The 21,301-nt window shown below is 36.1% G+C and overlaps 2 long non-coding RNA genes across 2 annotated transcripts in view; one reads left to right on the top strand and one right to left on the bottom strand.

The window, feature by feature from the left end:
• The window catches only part of LOC135075258 (uncharacterized), a 128,789-nt gene that overhangs the window by 14,260 nt on the left and 93,228 nt on the right, over nucleotides 1-21,301 (bottom strand). The gene's annotated exons all lie outside the window — the stretch shown is intronic.
• On the top strand, nucleotides 13,211-13,960 carry LOC135075593 (uncharacterized). Its single transcript, XR_010258062.1, has 3 exons — nucleotides 13,211-13,467; nucleotides 13,554-13,722; nucleotides 13,875-13,960. It is a non-coding gene; the product is annotated as an uncharacterized LOC135075593 (long non-coding RNA).

Below are 21,301 nucleotides of genomic sequence, written 5' to 3' on the forward strand. Positions count from 1 at the left end.
GTAACTACAAACCATTTCCAAGTTCTTTTTTAATACCTAATTAATCACAGTCTTTTATATTCGGTATCAATATATTTATGGCCATTCTAATCTCTAAATCTTTAAAAAAAATGCAAATCGTACCAACGCCCTTAACCACCAGATGCTGGAGCATTGAATTTTCTATAGTCTTGTACCTACCAAAGGTATAATAATTTCCAAGAACCCATTCCAGGATCCATTCCCCCTGTCCTCCTGAAGTCTGGGCATAGATCTCCGAGACAAATGTACGAACAAACTTCCCTCGAAGTCAGTACGCCGAGACATCAAACTTGGCCTCTAGATTAAACCAACTCATTGATGTTACTCGAAATTCCTTAGTTAGGTAGTTAACAGAACGGCAAATTGATGTTTAATTACTTTCAACAAGTTGGTGGCTTTTTTCATCTAGAAAGAAAGAACTGTTTTCGAAAAAAACTTTTAGCTGTATCGTCCTAATTATAATAGGTATTTGATTTCTGCCTAGAAATTGACAGCACTTCTTGTGTCAACTAGATTTTCGTGAAACATTGTTGAGTACGCTCTCGACGCTTTCGTTTAATCTAATACTAATCTATATTTCTATACTAATATTATAAATGCGAAAGTAACTCTGTCTGTCTGTCTCGCTTTCACGCTTAAACCACTGAACTGAACCGATTTTGATGAAATTTGGTATAGAGATAGTTTTGAGTCCAGGGAAAGGACATAGGATAGTTTTTATCCCGGTTTTTGAAACAGGGACACGCGCGATAAAGTTTTTCTGTGACAGACAAAATTCCACGCGGGCGAAGCCGCGGGCGGAAAGCTAGTTACGAATAAATAAGATCAAAATAAGTTCATCCGTTTGCAAGCTACTCGTACGATGCTACCTACATAGGCAAACACCTAAACACTTCAAACTTTTAACATTCCACTCTGAGGGAAAACGGGGAAAAAAAGATTCTTTATACTGTTTACCTACTCTTAATACCTCATAAACTCCGAACTCAATGTAATAAAACGTTTAAATGTTTCTCCGGCCATGTAAATACGATGTATTCCGATATTCCCACCTCTCGTATAACCAAGATTTATAGCCTGACCGACAATAAAATTTAATCAGGGAAGAGGTACCTTGAAACTAATTTCACTAGGGACTTGCTAATTAAATTTATTAGTAGTAATTTCCTAAGATACTACAACGTTATTCAGAAACTGACTGGAAAAAAAAGACTCGAATGCAGTCAAAAACATATAGCCTAGCCTAGGTAGCTTTTCGTTAGGCAAGTTTTTAGAGGAACAAACTCAATGTTCATCTAGAACTAGCTCAAATGACAAAATCTTGGATAGATAACTACGTGAAGTTTCTTTCTAATACACAGTATGACCTGTGGTATGACACAGTTGGTTATTCGACTAATTTCAGGGTAGGCACCCCAAGCTAATTTACTCTTACTTACTCACCAACTATGAAACCAAAACATCTATATTTCAGTGATTCTACGTGCACTGCAGGCTATATTTGAACTACTTGAACTCTACGAACTTAAAACAAAGTTGTAGCGCTATAATAATTCTCTTGAAGCGCAAATCCTGTGCTTAGATCAAACTCAACATATTAAGTGCAAGTATTACAGCTTAGCAAACGATTTTCTCACTTATCTCAGGAGCTCAGACAAGAATTTCAAGTGAAGAGAGAATGTCAGCGTCAGCAGCAAGAAACAGCGATCTTACAAGCGCTTAAAGTGTTTACCTTTAACGCTGTCTATGCTTCATAATTTATTATTTTGAAAAAAAAAAATGCTATAATAATAAATCAGGATACTTAATTTTATGTTAATAAGCCCTTTGATAGTAGATATTAGAGGTCTTACACTTAATTCAGTCAGTGGCTAAGTATGGGAGCGGCACGGGAGGGGTGATCTTGACATAAATGACGTGACACACCATACAAATCTTAAATCTCGCTGACATTTGACGTAACAAAAGACACCCTCCCGTGCCGCTTTCATGCCTCAGGCACTGATTGAGTTATGGGCTAGACCTTATAATTAATGTCTCTATCATTCGATTTCGATTCGATCCTCAATATAGATTTGAGTACCTACCGCACCGAAATCTAAATACATTGTCTAGAGGCACTGGAATTTACATTACGTAAACCGTACTTAAATATATTTCAGAGACACAGAAAATATCTCAAAGAAATAAAAATCGGTACGCAACAACTGAGATGGGGCGCTATTAATAAATCCGCTTTTCAAGTTCCAAACGCGGGTATTATTCGAATAATTCATTTTGTACTCACATACCTACGGCTCTCTTTACGTAATAATTTTAAAGCGGGTGGAAATCTGTTGAACACCGACGCAATTTGCTTGTGATCTCTGGAATTAGGATGCGGGTACACCAAAAATCGTGTTTTGTTTTTTGCTGACGTGGTTTTGTGATGTGATATTTCTTTATACACGTCATAGGATAAAATCGTGCGAGTAGAGTTACTCTAATATATTTTTTGAAACTTCTCAGAATTTTAAATAAATGTCGTGATCCTAAACTAAATTGAGCAAAGGCATAATGTAGTTAGATTTACATGCATGATCAATATGTTGTTTTTGTTCTTTTTAGAGCTGAATTCAGTGCGTACGATTTCCAGTTGCCATACACACAGAATGTCTGAAAATTATTGACATTAGTGCTTAGGAGGTCACATTAGGACGGTCCAATTCAGCTATGTGAGACACCTAACTCGGCTCATAGAACTACGGTTTTCGACCTCGCCTCTTTCTTTTCCCGTACCTCTTTCAAGCTACACTTTTATTTCAGTACCTACATAACTGTCTATCATATAATAATAGGTTTAACCTATTCTTTGATCGTGAGTTCATTCACCTTACATAAACATATAAGTAACCTTTAAACATTAATCTAACTTGAACATGCTTTAGACGTCACAGAAATGCATTTTGAAATACAGTTACGAGCAAAAGTTTAGTGCAGCTGCGAGCATGTGATATCTCGAGCATCAAACCACCTAGAGCAATCTCGCCTCTTCAAACACCAACCCACTCTAGGTACGGTGTGCAAGAGTGTACACAACACTATTCCACGCCAATATAAACGGGCATCTTGCGAACAAATAAAGATGACACATTAAAACAGTACTGTCTCTCTTTCTGTGATTTCAACAAACGCATCTGTGGTTGCTCCTCTATTTGTCTGTGGTACTTTAGATAGAGGGTCGAAAGGCCTGACGATGTTGATTATGATGATCTGTGTTTGCAAATTAAGTAAGTAAATAGTATTTTAACTGGGACTGTTCAATCTCCGTTAAAGTCACTTGATTTACAAAATTACCGGTGTATAATGATGCGATGCAGCACACGCAAATAAACTTAAACTTTGCAGTTTGTAACTACACCGACTAAGATTTATTCTTAGAACTGTAATAGAATAGGTTTAGGTAAGTTGTTCTATAACTATGCTACAGGCACCCACGCTACTTACTGCCAACGAATTGCTACCACTCCAGAGAGCATAGTAGATACCCTGACTGATGCTGAAGGTTACTTTACTTAAATATTCAACAAAATTGGTTGCTCTTGCGACCGATTTTGGCTACCTACATTCTCTGAGCCGGGAGTTAGTAGGTAGGCAATAAGTTCCTTAAAAATTCAAACCACTATCTTTTACATCACTATTATCTACTTTCAATTACACCTACCTATACCTACCTAATATAAATAAGTATAAATTTATTCAACATTGCGAACTTTTTTTAACTATAAAATCTATTTTTACCGTTTTGACCCGGAATCAAAGGTGAACTTTAGCTGACCTTTCAGCAAAGTTTTCCAAAATATACTTCAACCTAATCAACTTTACTTAAAAGAAGACGTACGAAATGCCGCATAATTCATGCCTGACCACGCGACAAGGACCGACAAAGTATTTTGTCAACTTTAATTAGTTCTTGAGACTCGTCTTTTAATTAAGCAACTTGCAACGAAGCCAATTTTTCATTTTGCCAGCATTATCATAACGACTGCGCGAAAATACTTGGAAAAGTATTTGAGATACTGCCACGTACGTTCTTGATCTATTGTGTAATGAAATAAAAAGACGTGAAGGGTGAATACGAATCACATGAAGGGTTCCGCACCATACAATAAGATCTTTATAAATTGTAATTTCTACCTATTCTCCGGTTCATGACATACAGCTCGTTGATAAACATACACATAGCAGGGGTGGGTATATTTAAAGGGTCTCCTTAGCTCGGTTTGGGTACGGAACCCTAAAGATCTTTTACCAAAGGTACAAAAGTAACAACACTGATAACTTTTTGATCTGCCTTATGCGCCAAACATGACTTGGTCTGATCCGAAAGGCTTAGGTATAGATATTTCTTTGGCTTTCTTATCGATTGACATACGAGTAAATAAAAACATGCTACATTGGGGTACGACTTAAGTACCTACCTAGTCTACTTCATAGTACCAAATTTTGTCCCCCGTGCGAATTTGAACCCTCGACTACAGTTGGCATTGTAGAACATTAGTCAATCATCAAATAACTATTAGTATATTGTAGAGTTTATTTAGGTCGGCCTACGCAATGTCCAGTAACTGCAATTAAGTTACCTTTTTTCCGGATAAATTTCGTTTTGACCGGATTTTGAGAGCTTATACCGGACTTCATCCGGATTTTATTCAAAATCAGATTTGTCGTGACATTTCGATTTTGGGCCAATCCACTTACCAACTCCACATGTGTTTCACGGAAAGTACTTTTTTACAACGTTATTTAATTTTAGAAGATCTTTTTTATCAAAGACCAAAGATTTTTTGAAATCTGCTACCGCGTGGTCGGTTTGAGGAAAACTCTAACTAATAAGGGTTCGATTCCCAAGAGGGTTACATAATTTTTCTCCAGTTTGGTTAGGTCGTTTGTGGCTTGAAGCAACTTGACTATCCGAAAAAGCAATAGGTATGATTCCATCCTCCGGAGTACATGATAAGGCCTAATATCAGTTTAAATTTAATTAAAACTAAAGTATTTATCGAAATAATTTACTCAACTAACGCTCGACGCGTTAATTGTTCATGTTCTACAGAAAGAACAAGTTTATCATCAGCGTCAAAGAACAGTCGAATCGAAATGAAAACTACACAAAGTAAATTGAACAAAGCATTGTCTTCGAAGATTAAATAAATAAGAATTACCTCCGCCAATCGCCATGGCAAAGCTACAGCGATGTATTGGTCCCTGGAGATAAAAACTGCTAGTTCCCGGAAACTGAGAAAACAAAATTGCAGTTTCTGTTTGCTATTTTACCTTTTAAACGTCGACGCTGATATTGGCAAAAATAAATAAAGGAATTCAGCTGCGAATAAAACTATTTTTGTTTTAATTTACTACTAATTGAATCATTTCAGAATGCAGGCTGAATTTATAAGTAATAAATAAATATATGTGTCGCAGAACCGATAGAAAGGTAGGTTCTCGAACGAAGGCCTCCTGGAAAACTTCTTTCTATATGAACCTAAGAAAAGTAAACACGATGCTAAGTTTTTGGACTTAAGGATTACATTTTCATTAAAACACATCATTTGAATTCAGTGATTGTATAATTTCACAATCCTTTAAAACACTTAAGATGCTGTAACTCAATAGAATTATCGGAAAATGTGCTATAAAGGCAGTTCTTGTAGCTATTTGTCGCTATTTTCGAAGACAAACAACGGAGCGTGACATTTCCTCAGTGGAATAATATTATGGTGCTTATGGTTTTATACTATCCTTGCACCCGCCTGCAACTTCGTACGCGTGACCCCGTTTTACCAGTTTTACTTAGGGGTGGAGCTTCGTAAAATCCGTTCTTAGAGGGATGTTTACAAAAATTTCAAGTTCGTAGGTATAACACCTTATTAAATTTCGTGATTAAACAGTGAGTGGTATTTCGCTTTTGTAACAATATACAGGGTGTCCCGTAATGTAACGTCAAGCCGAAACTGGGTGTTGAGGCAAGTTGTGCTGGTTATCAGAAAAATATAAAAAAAAATCTATGTGGCATATTTTAAAAATAATAGGCATTTAAAAAAAATCAAAAAATTCTACTCCAGGTGACGGTCCTATTGCTCGTGTTGCCACAAATCTTCACTTTTTCTAAATTTTTTTTTTGTTATGTAACCCTGAATAATGCTTCTCTAAATTGTTATTAAAATTACAAAACCAGCTGCTCCAGCTTGGATGAAAAAAATACATTATTCTCAAAAAAAAATTCAAAATAAAAATTTTGCCTAGTTTAAACTGACTGTACTGAAAAAAAAATGTACTACGCGAGTGTGGCAAGTGACGTCATAATTTGGCGCATTTAGTAAGGATACCAAAATGGTATAACACTTGGTAAATTTTTGCTGTAATTGTCGACAATTTTTGGTTTTTTGGAAATAGTCCCGTTTTTAACTTTATTTACCTTGGTTAAAAATTATTATTCTAATGTGCCCAAAATTCAAGTTTCTGTGACTGACTGTACGGTAGTCAGTCACAGAAACTTTTGTCACCATGACAGTAATTCGTAGTTGACATACTGTGACAAAAGTCACCCGTGCGCGCGTGTCTTTACTACCTGCTCTGCCTGCACTTGTACTTGGTAACAGGGATAATAAGGATATGAAGTTTCGGTTATGGATACGGTTACGGATATTAGAATAATATTATACCGGTTTCGGTTACGGTCACGGATATGAAATCATTTCAGATTATCCGAAAGTCTCGGATAATTTCGGTTACGGAATTATTAGAATTTCAAAAATGTAGGTATAATACAAATAGCAAGATGCTGCGTGAGCGTGACCCACATAGCTACTTTATGTACCAACTAAGACGACACCTATGTATGATAAAGGTAAAACAGGCTGGCATATTATATGGTGCCAGCGAATGCCAGACAAGTTGGTAACAAATATTAAGATTTAAGGTACAATTCCAAGACGGGCCGCAGACCGCAAACTGCAACCGCAAACTGCAAAACTATGAAATCGGCAGCGCGGCATTGCAGCTGCGGCGTGTATACTGCAAATTTCATAGAGTTTTGCAGTTTGGCCTTTATCCGAAACTATCCGTAACTTTTGAATCAGTTTCGGTTACGGTTATGGACATTTTTTTATTTCGGATATCCGATAGTTTTGGTTACGGTTACGGATATCCATAACATCCCTGCTTGGTAAGACGGCCCTCTCCGTCCCGCTCATACCTTTTAAAATGGCTTCTCCACCTCACTTAAGCCAGAAACTTAAATTTTAGGCACATTAGAATAATATTTTTAACCAAGGTAGATAAAGTTAAAAACGGGATTATTTCCAATAAACAAAAATTGTCGACAATTACAGCAAGATTTTACAAAGTGTTATACCATTTTGGAATCCTTACTAAATGCGCCAAATTATGACGTCACTTGCCACACTCGCGTAGTACAATTTTTTTTCAGTACAGTCAGTTTAAACTAGGCAAAATTTTTATTTTGATATTTTTTTTGGGAATAATGTATTTTTTTAATCCAAGTTGGAGCAGCTGGTTTTGTAATTTTGATAACAATTTAGAGAAGCATTATTCAGGGTTACATAACAAAAAAAAAAATTGGAAAAAGTGAAGATTTGTGGCAACACGAGTAAAAGGACCGTCACCTGGAGTAGAATTTTTTGATTTTTTTTAAATGCCTATTATTTTAAAATATGCCACATAGATTTTTTTTTATATTTTTCTGATAACCAGCACAACTTGCCTCAACACCCAGTTTCGGCTTGACGTTACATTACGGGACACCCTGTATATTATTCACTTTCAAAGCTTATAAAGTAGGAACGTGCTATAATAAATAATACCTAGGTCAGAAACAAATATTTTGTTCATTTTTCTTTGTTTGTCGTCACGTAGCTACCCTCGTTACTTGCAGGTACAATACATAGGTCAGTGTTTGCCAAACATCAAGAATAGCTGTCAAGTTTTATTAGGTAAACCAAACAACCACTACTGGATTATTCGAGTGTTTTCTCACTTTAGTCTTGTTAAAGAATGAAAAAATGTGTACGTTAAACTTCTAAGCTACCTACCTAATTTTATTACGAAGTATATTTTCCTAGTAGTAATAAACTACTTTATAAAACCCATCTCAAGTATAGAAGCACTAAGAAATTCTCACTAATAATGTTTATTAGATTATTTTAATAATAATACCTTTTACGTGAAATACCTAGCTGAGCTCCTCTTACTTAAAATCTCTAGACTAGAAGTCTCTCGAAATCAATCGGCTCTTATTCGCGAGAATTGATTAAAGCTCTATCTGCATTTTCTTATTGGTCTTCTTATCTTACGATCTCAACTGACGCTTAAAGAGGCAAAAATATGTTTGACCTAAAATGTTGAGCACCCCTGGCCTAGAATCTCCCGAGAGCTTCTCAACGCCGAACGGCGCTAATCCCCCAAAAGTGGGCATTTACGCGTTCTTACCGCGCTAATCTGCCGCTATTTGCAGAGTCCTCGATTGTCGAACCGGTGAAGGGGTGGAGACCATATTATTCGTCATTTTATTCAAGTAACGTCAGCCACGCGTGTTCGGAATCGCACGGTTCGAATAAATTCTGTACCTCTAGTACGAAAAACTTTCGAGTTCAAGACGAGGACGAATTTTTGTACGTTTCGAGTTCGAACTCGAAACGTTCATTCTTGTTTTATTAAGGATCGTACTCGTTAGCTTAACTTTCTAATTTCTTTCGTCGGCACGCAAGGCCAAGAAGCTTCTTTCGACGAGTCATAGAGTATTTTACAAGTTTTTTTTTATTTAACATGGAATGGTGTGTTCCGTCCGAAACATGCTGCGTTATTTTAAGATGTTGTTATTAAATTTAAAAAAATAAGTTACAAAGATGAATAATGCTCATAACGCCTCATTAATTGTTTATACGTTTTTGTGTTATTGTTTGTTTAATATGTAAGTATTTAAAACCATTATTATTTATTACCAATCAATATTTATATTGTTGGGAAAACAAATGGCAATGCCAGATTTTGTATGGAAAGTGGCGTCTTTTTTTTTTCGCGCGGCCATCGATCAAACTTTGTTTTTTGATTACAAAATAGTGTAATAAACCAAACTTACTATGACATGTATACCTCTAAACTCAGTCTGAACTGAGTTACGAGCATTAGAAGTTTGATGATTTTCATACTAGATTTGCTTTTTGTGCGCAAGTTTTGTAAGAAATTGCAACAAAATATTGCGCTATTTTTTTATTGCGCTGATTCTGCTCCATACTGATGTCTGGAGCCTTTAATGGATGGTATTGTTTGTTTACACATACAATCTCACTAGTTTGTTGCAATTTCTTACAAAACTTTGCGCGCAAAAAGCAAATCTAGTATGAAAATCATCAAACTTCTAATGCTCGTAACTCAGTTCAGACTGAGTTTAGAGGTATACATGTCATAGTAAGTTTGATTTATTACACTATTTTGTAATCAAAAAACCAAGTTTGGTCGATGGCCGCGCGAAAAAAAAAAGACGCCAATTTCCGGCATTGTCTTTTCGGAACATCTTTCGTCTTGTTAATGTAGCTGGCAAGCAAAGCGGCGTTATGAATAAATTTAAGTTGCTATAGAAACAATGTTCTGTTGATTGTCACTTGTGTCATAGAAAATAAAAAGAGCTGTAGCGAAATGTCATCGTGTGGTTGGCAATACTGCTTTCGCTACCAACATGAAGCCTCGCTAGGCAGGCGGCCGCGAGATGACACTTCGTACGATTAGACTCGCCCGCGAATTATAAATAATTGTGCAAGTAAAATGTACTGTGTTTAAGCTCATGAATAAACCACGTTATCAAACTTAGCGCGAGTTATATTTTCATAGAATCTCTACAGAAGTCACTGGTACAAGATGTTTTATGGTGCCCACCAACCGGCACCAAATTGGTGACCCCGACGCGTCTGACCACGAAACAAGGATACAGTACAAATACATTACTATTGCTATCAGCACTGTAAATACATCATGCTACGAAATTAAAACACAGTCAAGATTGCCTTGGATTTCATCTTCAACATCGGCTAAATGAAAAGGACATGCAAGTAGTATCATACGTAATAAATAGTTTTGGTAGTTCAGTAAGTGTACGGCATAGTTGGTGTTTTTGTTTTGCCGCCATTGTTCCTAAAACAGCTGTGTGTGTTTTTGCATTGTCTATTGTCTGAAACTTTTTAAAATTTTTTTTTTTTAAAGAGTTTTGTTTTTACTATTCAAAATTCTGCGTTTTGTTATTGCACAAAAAAGGTTTTATTTTCTTTCTTAAGTTTAATTAATTTAATTGTTTTCATTTAAATTATAACATTTTATTTTTAAGAATAATCCAACCAGGTTTGTAATATGGCAGAATTTAAAGAATTACAAGATCGTTTGGAAGAACTTTTAGTTCAAAATAACGCATTGCTGCAACAAAATGCGGATTTACAAAATAGGCTTTCCGCGCAACCATCTGCAGATCCACCGCAGGTAAGCGATGTCCCCAAATCATTGGCAATCAGCCCTAAATTGGCCCCATTTTGGGTAGACCGTCCCGCAGCTTGGTTTGCTCATATAGAGGCACAATTTGCCTTATCTCAGATTTCTGCCGATGAGACTAAATATAATTATGTTGTAGCCCAGATTGACTCCAGACTAGCGAATGAGGTTAAAGACCTCGTTGATTTTCCACCTCCAAAGACGGTGCAAGGCTTGCGACGGTTTCTAGGGATGATTAATTTTTATCGAAGATTTTTACCTAACGCAGCCCAGCATCAAGCACCCCTTATTGATGCGCTGACAGCTATTGGTGGAAAAGGTGCGAAGCCATTTATATGGTCATCGGAATTGTTACAACATTTTGAAGCGTGTAAAAAAAGTTTGTCTTCTGTCGCTCTTTTAGCCCATCCCCATCAAGAGGCATCATTGGGCCTTTTTACAGATGCTTCAAGCTCCCACGTTGGTGCCTGTCTTCAACAAAAGGTCAATGGAGAATGGCAACCTTTAGCCTTCTTCAGCAAAAAACTGACTTCCAAACAGGCTGCATTACCAGCTTACTATAGAGAGCTCCTAGCGGTATACGAAAGTGTTCAACATTTTCGACATATTCTAGAAGTTCAGCATGCAACAGTGTATACGGATCACAAACCTTTGCTCTATGCCTTCACTCAACGCCGAGAAAAACTTCCGCCTCCACAATTAAACCAATTATCTTTTATAGCTCAGTTTACTACTGATATTCAATATGTCAAGGGTCAGGATAATGTGGTGGCGGATGCTTTATCCCGTGTTGACGCCATTGCGCTAGGGCAGGATTTTGAATCTTTAGAAAAATCCCAAGAATCCGATGCTGAGCTAGCTAATTTACTTCAAAGTGGATCGAGCCTGAAATTATCTAAAGTAGCAGTCCCAGGAACCAACACTAAAATTTATTGTGACATGTCTACTGGCAAACCTCGACCTTTCCTGACATCTTCATTTCGTCGAGCAACTTTTAACCACCTCCACAACCTCAGTCATCCGGGTACTTCGGCTACCGCACGGCTGGTTTCGGACCGTTACGTTTGGCCTGGGATGAACAAAGATTGTCGGCAATGGTCAAGAGAATGCCTGGCATGTCAAAAATGCAAGGTTACCCGGCATGTTTTCTCTCCCCTGGAAACTTTTTCCACACCAACGGCAAGGTTTCGACACATTCATATTGATATTATAGGGCCTATGCCAATTTCTAATGGATATTCTTACTGCCTCACAGCAATAGATAGGTTTTCACGTTGGCCTGAGGCGTTTCCAATGGTCGGTATCACTGCTGAAGAAGTGTCTGAACGGCTCATCCACGGGTGGATTGCTCGATTTGGCGTACCGGCAACCATCACCACAGACCAAGGCCGGCAGTTTGAATCGGCGCTTTTCAGCAAACTGATGTCTATAACTGCCACTAAACGCATAAGAACCACCAGCTATCATCCCCAAGCGAATGGTATGGTGGAACGACTTCATCGACAATTAAAAGCAGCTCTTATGTGCCACCAAGACTCTTGGTATCGTGCCCTGCCTTTGGTTCTATTAGGGATACGTTCGGCTCTTAAGGAAGATTTAGAATGTTCCTCAGCTGAGCTTGTGTATGGAGAACCATTGCGTCTTCCTGGAGAACTCTTGTTTTCCGACTGCTCACCTAAGGAAACCTCAGAGGAGTTTATCGCTAGTCTGCGGTCAATCATGGCAGCAATACGTCCCACTCCCGCGACTCGACACTCAAATCCAAGGTCTTTTGTTTTCAAAGATTTAGAAAAATCTACTCATATTTTTCTACGGGATGACACAGTACGTCGATCTCTTCAACCACCTTATACTGGTCCCTATAAGGTATTAAAACGGAATAACAAAACCATTACCATTGACGTATCTGGCAAAGAACAAGAAGTTAGCATCGATCGTACTAAGCCTGCGTATATTTCATCCGATTTTAACTCTGGCCTTCTTAAACCCACCACCCCTATCCTTAATAAACCTTCAGTATCAATGCAACCTCCTAGCCCTGTAGATGCTTTGCCCCAGCAGCCCATAACCACTCGATCTGGTCGAAAGGTTAGATTTAAGACTATTTTAGATTTGTAAATAAGCTTTTATTATTATTTTTATTTTTCAATGGGATACATTATCTTATTTTCAAATGTCTGTATGTAACATAGTTTAAGTGTATTGTTTCCTTTGTTTTTTTTTTTCTCACGGGTTGTGATGTGTAGGTAAATAGGTTAAAATCTTTTATAAGTTCACTTATTTTATTTGTATGAACACCACTCCTTTACATTAATGTTAAAATTAAATATGATTGTTATAAATCTCGGTGTACTCATAATAATTCTCCTTTTTACTCCGTGGGGGGGTGGTGTAGCGAAATGTCATCGTGTGGTTGGCAATACTGCTTTCGCTACCAACATGAAGCCTCGCTAGGCAGGCGGCCGCGAGATGACACTTCGTACGATTAGACTCGCCCGCGAATTATAAATAATTGTGCAAGTAAAATGTACTGTGTTTAAGCTCATGAATAAACCACGTTATCAAACTTAGCGCGAGTTATATTTTCATAGAATCTCTACAGAAGTCACTGGTACAAGATGTTTTATGGTGCCCACCAACCGGCACCAAAGAGCTATCCATTGTGTATTCCTACTGTTGTAATAAATTAATTTCGTGGACAAATCTATCTTCTATTTTTCTACTGTAAAATCACACTCAGCCACACGCTCACACACGTCTGACATTGAAAAGACAGGGATTTTTCTTGTTTTGACGTATTTTCTAACCTCTTAGAATGTTATTAGAAGTCGTAATAAAATAATTTGAATATAAAGCTATGTTTTAAAGTAAATAAAGACCATTTAACGATGTTAACATGATGAGACATCGGTAAGTAAATTAAATTAGCAAGTGAAAAGATTTTTTAGTTAAATCATGTAGTTAAATATGTATATTGTAATTCTATCTTGTTTTAGATTTTATGGAATGGAGGAGAAGATTTAACAGCTAGAAATTAACAAAAATCCTGCAAGAGCATCGAGATCTCGCTTTTGGCGAGTGGAAGTCCAAAGGCAAAGTGCAGCGGTTTGCAGTTCTTAGCCTCACTTTTTTGGACCTAACAAGACAGGAAAAGAATAGTCAAAGGTATGTTGATTGCAATAATTGAATCTTTATTATTTAAGTAGGTACTTACCTATGCATTCTCTAGACAAACTGAAATGTTATGCCCTTTCATATTGATTGTTAGGATGGCAAGTTAAATTAGTATTTAGTTAACATTACTTTTTCTTTTACAGAGGAAACCCGAGTAGCCAGATGATAATATATGAAACCATGAGCAGCCAGCCATTGAAACTCTCAGCAATTTGAATAACAATTTTGAATTCAAAATATTGTTTAATGTTTTATAAGTATTTATTAAATAAATTGTCACACATATATTTTGTTTTAATCCCATTAATGTCTATTTGCCCGCAAATGTTGATGGTATTTCTTAAGTGTGCCTAGGAACCTTAGTCCTATTACTTATTCTGTGCCGGAGCTGGATCTTTGAAGGTTTGGGTAGGGTAGGTACCTGTAATGATTAATAATTGTTGATGAGTAGAATACTATAACATTAATTTTATAGTTATTAGTTTAGGTAAATAAGTTTATTAAGATCTAAAACTTTCTGGCTAAAACACTTACGAGCAAAGGTATGGAATCACCCTGTTGTGTTTTGTTCTGTATGATCTTAAGAACTGAATGCATATGACATTTGTATAAAATAGTTCATGGATAAATCTTATGTAGGCATGAGTACCTACCTACTTCTTCGAGTATGTTGGGGGTATTGAGAGCATTGGTTAAGTAATTCCAAATGCTTCTTCATACCATCAGTGCCTTGGTATGAACTGGATGCATCTTAATGCATAGCACATAATATAACCTGTAATAATTATTATCTATCAAATGACAAAGAAATCATGTGGTATGTAGAGTAGACAGAATGTATGAATAAATTATGTACTTGCCTTGTGTTCCAAGGACACTCTTTTTGTTGCCATAAGACTATCTTTCCGGCAATTTGTCACATAAGTAGGTATCTTACAGGGCAGATATGTACCATCCTAGACTGCATCCCTCTTAACATCATGTGCGATTGTGGTCAAATACCTGCCTTGTTATGCATAAAAAAATAAATAAAAATAAATCTACTAAAATGCAGGTTTATTGACTTTGAGGCGGTATCGCTGCAACAACCACAACATCAGGATTTAAGTTTTTCCTTATTATGTTGCCCTATTAGATATGAAATTTATTTTATTTATTTATTTTAGGAATTACAAACAAATGTGTTACAAAAATTAACTTATCTACTAGACTTATGTATTATTTATGTGGTAACACATCCCACTACGTAATCCACATATTGATAATGAAACCATGTAATATAGAGCGAGGCAATTACAATTAAGGTACACCTTATAAACGCGGTGTAGCTCAACACCAAGAAGTAATTAATATTATGTTCAGACTTTTAATTATTAATTTTGTTCTGTTTTTTTTTTTTTTTTCATTTAATTTATCTTAATTTTAATTTGGTCACTTTGCAGAGTGTCTAAAATATGCTTTTTAAATCTTGAGGAACTCTGGGAAAAATCGATGCTATTAAAGTTCTGGTTGTAAATGGACAACAGTCTATTGAGTGGGGCTCGTAAACCCGCATTGGTTTTACACAAGTCTACATAAAAGGTTCTCTCGTCTCTGCGTGTGCTTCTGAGCGCAGCACGCCGCAGAAATAAACAAACATTAGGATAAATGTCCACAAAATATATTTTTTTACTCACTGTTGGGATGCTTCCTAATCTCTTAACTTAAAGCATCTAAACAATCTAAATGATGCCAAACAAGGAAATAAATTCGCCGACCACATAATCTCCACATTTAAGCCTCAAAAACACGTAAAATTTATATCAACGTAATCTTCTCACAACAAAATTGACAGTGACACAACATTCGATGATTTCAACGACAACGAAACGACCGTTGATTGTCAAAATTAGGTTCGTACTACGTTATTTCATACAAAATCCATCTTTCGTCACGCCTAGTATTTGAACTCGATACGAAAGAAAATCGAAAGTTAGGTGTTTTTTTCTTTTTATGACCTATAGGGGGCGCTGTTTAATTTTTCATACAAAATTTTTCGATGGCACTTTGAATACGCAAACGAAACGAACTCGAAAGTTTTTCGTACTAGAGGTACAGATGTTCTTTTCGAATTTCGACTGAAATGGAAAAGTATGTTTTCAGTGTATTTAGGCAAGGCAGTTTGTAAATAAAATAAAGTTCTATCCTTTTATAGGGTCTTATAATATCAGATTTCAGTGGGTTTTCTCAGTAGGTATCATAGTTTCAGCGCAGCACAGATTTCAAATTATTCATGTTTCACACGAAAAAGAACGCATAACATCTTAAAGACCTTAAAACACATTAATATTTTATGATACGATCATTTTAATAACGTCCACTTTAACATTATTAACTACTTGTAAATTTTAAATACGGCGAAAAGGTTCCTATCCTCTGGATTCGCTTTGAGTACACAAACATTTTAGTCAAAAGAAATCCTAACAAGACACAAATGTCATCAAAGGCACCGCATGTACAAAGACGAAATCATGGCTTTTCCCTCATAACAATATAAGATAAAAGGCACACAGATAAAAAGCCACAAAAGCGTGGGTACATTGTGGACACGGGATTGGGAAGCCTTACTTACTTGATTTCATGTTAATATTATAAATTAACTTCTGCCTGAAGCTTCGCCTACTTGGCATTAAAATCTTACTGGCGCATTATAAAGAAAAAAAAACGTACTAGGTATTCCAATGTTACGAGAAATTCTCGTTTTTCTGAATTGACAAATTGTAAGTACAAAAATGTAACACACAGTACACACTACTATTTTCTTCAGTTCAGTTCACTACTGGTAAGTTCGTGGGACATTTTTGTAAATTACCAATCGTTCTAGTTTAGTCTTATAACTAAAAAAATTTTTCAGTGTTTGAAGTAATTTTTCATGGTTAAGATATTAATAATATAGCTACGACTACTACTACTTTAAATAAATTTAGAATAACGAAATGTATAATAAACTTAATTTACCTAAAGTACGTCACGTAAAGTCAAGTAATTTAAACCTTTGACACCTACAAAAAGGCATAATTTCATCCTGACATAATAAACATTCTAATTAACATCCTCTCTATTCTTGCATATTTTAACCTGTAAGCCCTTTACGGGATTTTGTTTCATTATCAAATATCTTGCCAATTTTTGACGGTCAAAATACCTGTCCTGTTTATCTACAAAGGATTTTCCTTATAATTTTTGTCCTTTGTTACCTACTGTATTTTTGGATAGCATTAAAATTTTGTAACTCTATTACTACATTTTTAATTTGTACCATACTTTTTCTTATTTTCTAGCTTCTTATTTTGTGTCTACCGTACTCTATTGACCCCAACCAATCCAGTGCGCCCTAATTGCAGTCCCCTCGCCAAAGCCAGGTTGATCCTTGTACAGGCGTTAAGGCCCGCCTTCCATCAATGCGGAGCTGTGCGGAGCGGAAAAGAGATGTGGAATAATGAAATCTGCTTGGTAATGCAAAACACATCCCTGCTCCGCCTTGGTGGAAACAGGGGCTAAGCACAACAAAGGACATCCCATAGATTAGGTCTGAAGCTCACGCTCGATTCTTTCTATGTCTCTTCTCCAATGACGTCATATTCATATAGTCTGCAATGGCCAACCACTAAGGCTTGGTTGCACCATCTTACTTTAACTATATCAAACCTGTCAAACTCCATTAAAAACACTGGTTATGGTTAAAGTAACTCAGAAGGACATTCCATAGATGAGCCGTGGTTCAAACTTTTTCTAATACTCCAATGACGTCATACATATAGTCTGCAATGGCCAACCACCAGAAACAAACTTATAAATTAACTAAGGCAGAACCACCACTTTCCTCATCTGAAAATAGCCGCAAATAAACTTGTGAATAATCAAGTAATTGCCAAGTTATGAAACAAGCTGTTTAACTGTTTAAATTCGCTTGTTTACAAGAGGATATTCTTGCCGTAGCCTTCGGTTATCTCAATTGAATCGCCTTAGTTTGACCACAAATTAATTATTATTACAAGGCCATTTTAATTGATAAGTGCAATAATTGTAATACTCGTATATTTATTTAATTAATATAGTATATTATAGCAGAACAATAGGTAGGTATACATAAGAACAAAGTGAAGGTTTACGCTAAAAGAAATTCATCAAATGCATGACACAATCTAGCTGAGCGGTCTTGTCACTAGGGAGCGTTCTCTTCACATATTTTTAGTCAGTCAATTTCAGGGTAGAAGATGAAACTTCACATGTGCAAAGCCAACGACAACAGCCATTCATGTAATACAATTGCAAAAATATTTTACTGAAAACTGCATCAACATCGGTTCAGCCAAACGCAAGATACGGGTCAAACTGAGAACCTTCTTTTTAAATCAACCTTTTAAGTCAGTTAAAAAGTATAAACACACATGTCACATCTAGTTTAAACTCTACATCAACGCTGCCCTGCAGGCTCTATGCCTATAACAAACAAAATACTAGTCCAGCCCTCAAAGGCAAGCAGCAAAAGCCCAAATGCCTCAAATATTTCGACGTCCGCCATCAAAATGTATAATTTAGCTTTGAAACCTTTCCCTCTTACCGCGAATTCGGATACAATTTCGTTAATGATGTTTCATAATTTGTTTTGTTTCGACGTTTATTAATGCTTAATTATTGGATTCCAATTTATCTGTGTTAACGGTTAATGATTTCAACAGAACGTAATAAATGCTCTATGGTAACATTTCGACTTGTTAGGTAATATTATATGCGGTATGCATGATTTAATTGGGTTATCTAATATTCGTGGATTTGAACAATAACAAATTAATGAGAGATTATGTAGGATATTGTTTGAAAGCTGCTTAAAGGCAAAGCCTACCTGGTAAACCGTGCTTTATTGGTGGTTTTATACACTTATGTTTCACGTTAAATAAATTTTGAATATGAAATTTGAATTTTAATATAAAAATTAATTCCGCCATTGTACAGCCTACAAAATGAACGATAACCTTATGGACAAGCATTTTAAGCTAAACACTGTGGTTGTTATGACGTTGTATTGTAACAGATGCTATTTAAATTTTTGGTTTCGTAGCAAAACCGTAGCACCGTAGCGTAGTATGCAAGTTCGTAGTATGCAAGTTTGTTGTATGCAAGTTTGTTGTATGCAAGTTCGTAGTATATTCGTAGTATGCAAGTTCGTACTATGCAAGTTCGTAGTATAGGTACTCGTACTTACTGATGGATGGTACAAGAAGTACTTAGTTTCCCTATAATGGTTTGCACATTTTGCAAGAGTAGGCAAATTATCCTTCGTGCTATTTATTGTGTTGGCCATCCGTACGCCTAATCCTTACCACAAATTCAAAGCTGAAGGTCATTTCTTAAAGAAAATTGAAATCAACTTAAACGGTACGGACTTACGAAGATTCAGGACAGTTTCCTATATCCCCAGGGAACCGACGATTCAATTTCACAACCACTGTTCAGTGTGGAAAGCGAATCTTTAACAGGAAATGAAGTCTGTGGAGATATTCGACACCGTATAAAATACAATTTAATCTCGTTCTATACGTTATACGAGTAGATGCCTTCCCTTAATTTAATAGAAATTGTGATTATGTTCTGGTTGCACGCGGCCAAGTGCGATCGATCTCGCTTACGAAGGGTTCCGTATTATTCCTATATGTATATTCCTAAGTCGTACCTAATCTCAATCCTACTTCCTACTAATATTATAAATGCAAAAGTTTGGATGTCTGGATGTCTGGATATCTGGATGTTTGTTACTCTTTCACGCAAAAATTTTACAGTATTATTGTTTAAAACCCAGATTATCATAATATAGGCTATAAGTTATGACGATACGTGACAATTTTCAATAAATAAATAAGACGTGTCTAAAAAGCGCCATCATTGGTTAAAATCTACAGCGCTGCACAAACTACTGTTTTTGACATGACTAAACAACTGATTTTACGAACTAAGGGGTAAAACGAGGTCCACGCGTACGAAGTCTCGAGCGGCCGCTAGATGATTATGATTTTTGTTAGGGGTAGACGTCGCCTTACAATAATGTCACCATCTTTGCACTCGTGCAACTTGTGGACCGCCCATAGCAGACTTGATTTGGTCTAACCTAATGTATTGGTCCTTGCACCACAGGGCGCTCTATGGAGTCTCTGCTTCATCTTGAGTCTTGTCCGGAGAATAACTCTCCTATTACCGTTACTAAAATCGACCAATCACCTACAAATAAACGACTAAAAGCTAACCTGATATTGCACAAAAAACTCAACAATTTAGAGAATTAACGAATTTTCAGATATTAAAATGCTGGGGCAAATAGGAGCAAAATGGCAACTTTAATTTTATCAGCCAGATCACGTATTCTAAACTTTTGTCATAAATAATTATCTAAATGAAAAGTTAGCTTCAGTATTTGTCGTGAATGTTTGAGAATTTTAATAAACTCAACACTTTCTAATGGTAAAAGTATAACTAAATGTTCGTAAATATTCAACAAAATTGCTTCTGAGAATGCAAAAGTTTGGTCATTTGTTTCTATCGTGTGGGTTGTAAAATCGTAGGTTGTAAAATCGTAGGTTGTAACTTTATTAAAATGCACTTTAAGCTGTCGCGGTCGGACATGTCAGTAAACTACTGAACATGTCAGTCGTCTAAGCGGTTAATAATTTTAGCTTAGAGAAAGTAGCTTACATTTGTTCTTAGGGTTCCGTAGTCCTGACAAGGAACCCTTATAGTTTCGATATCTGTCTGTCCGAGGTTTTGCTTGGAAACTATTGGCACTAGAGAGCTGTAATTTTGTGTTTTGTTGATGTAATCTTTATTGATTATAACTATTCTGGTCTATGAGTAGAGATGCAGTCTAGATATTATTATTAGATAGAGTAGGTAGATATTAATTACATTCTTCTACACCAAGATATTTTGGACTTCATTTACTTACCTATATAAAATTATTCTTCATTTACTTATTATTTATTTACTTATATAAAAATAATATTAATCCGTTCATAAAATCACTCATCCTAAAAATAAAGCTGCCTAATGAAGTCGTAATAACTCATATTCCTGCCCCCCACTGCACCTTAGAACAAAGACGATTACAACTGGCGCTGCCAAGCACCGCCGCAGACGCCACACCTGCTTAATTAAATTGGAATTAATTAAGAAAGCTTCATTAAAATTTTAATCTACACCAACCTAGCCACCTATGTATGTGCTTTAAAAAGAAATTGCATTAAGGCTGGGTTGCACCATCTTACTTTAACTTTGACAAACGTCAAAAATATGTCAAACTCTATACAAAAAACATCAGTTAACGTTATAGTTATGGTCAAAGTTAGGTAGTGCAACTCAGCCTAAGTAATTTATTGTCAACTTTTATACCAAAATAACCGAGTTATATCGTGGTACCTATAAAACATCGTAAATAATATTGTACCAATTTGGTCGACCTACCTATGACATTACGTTTTATTACTTATCCCAAAATACTAAGAAAATTGTATTACTTCATCCCTGGAAGGGTCTGTCGCAT

Source organism: Ostrinia nubilalis, chromosome 10 (genome assembly GCF_963855985.1).
Source record: "Ostrinia nubilalis chromosome 10, ilOstNubi1.1, whole genome shotgun sequence".
NCBI lineage: Eukaryota > Metazoa > Arthropoda > Insecta > Lepidoptera > Crambidae > Ostrinia > Ostrinia nubilalis.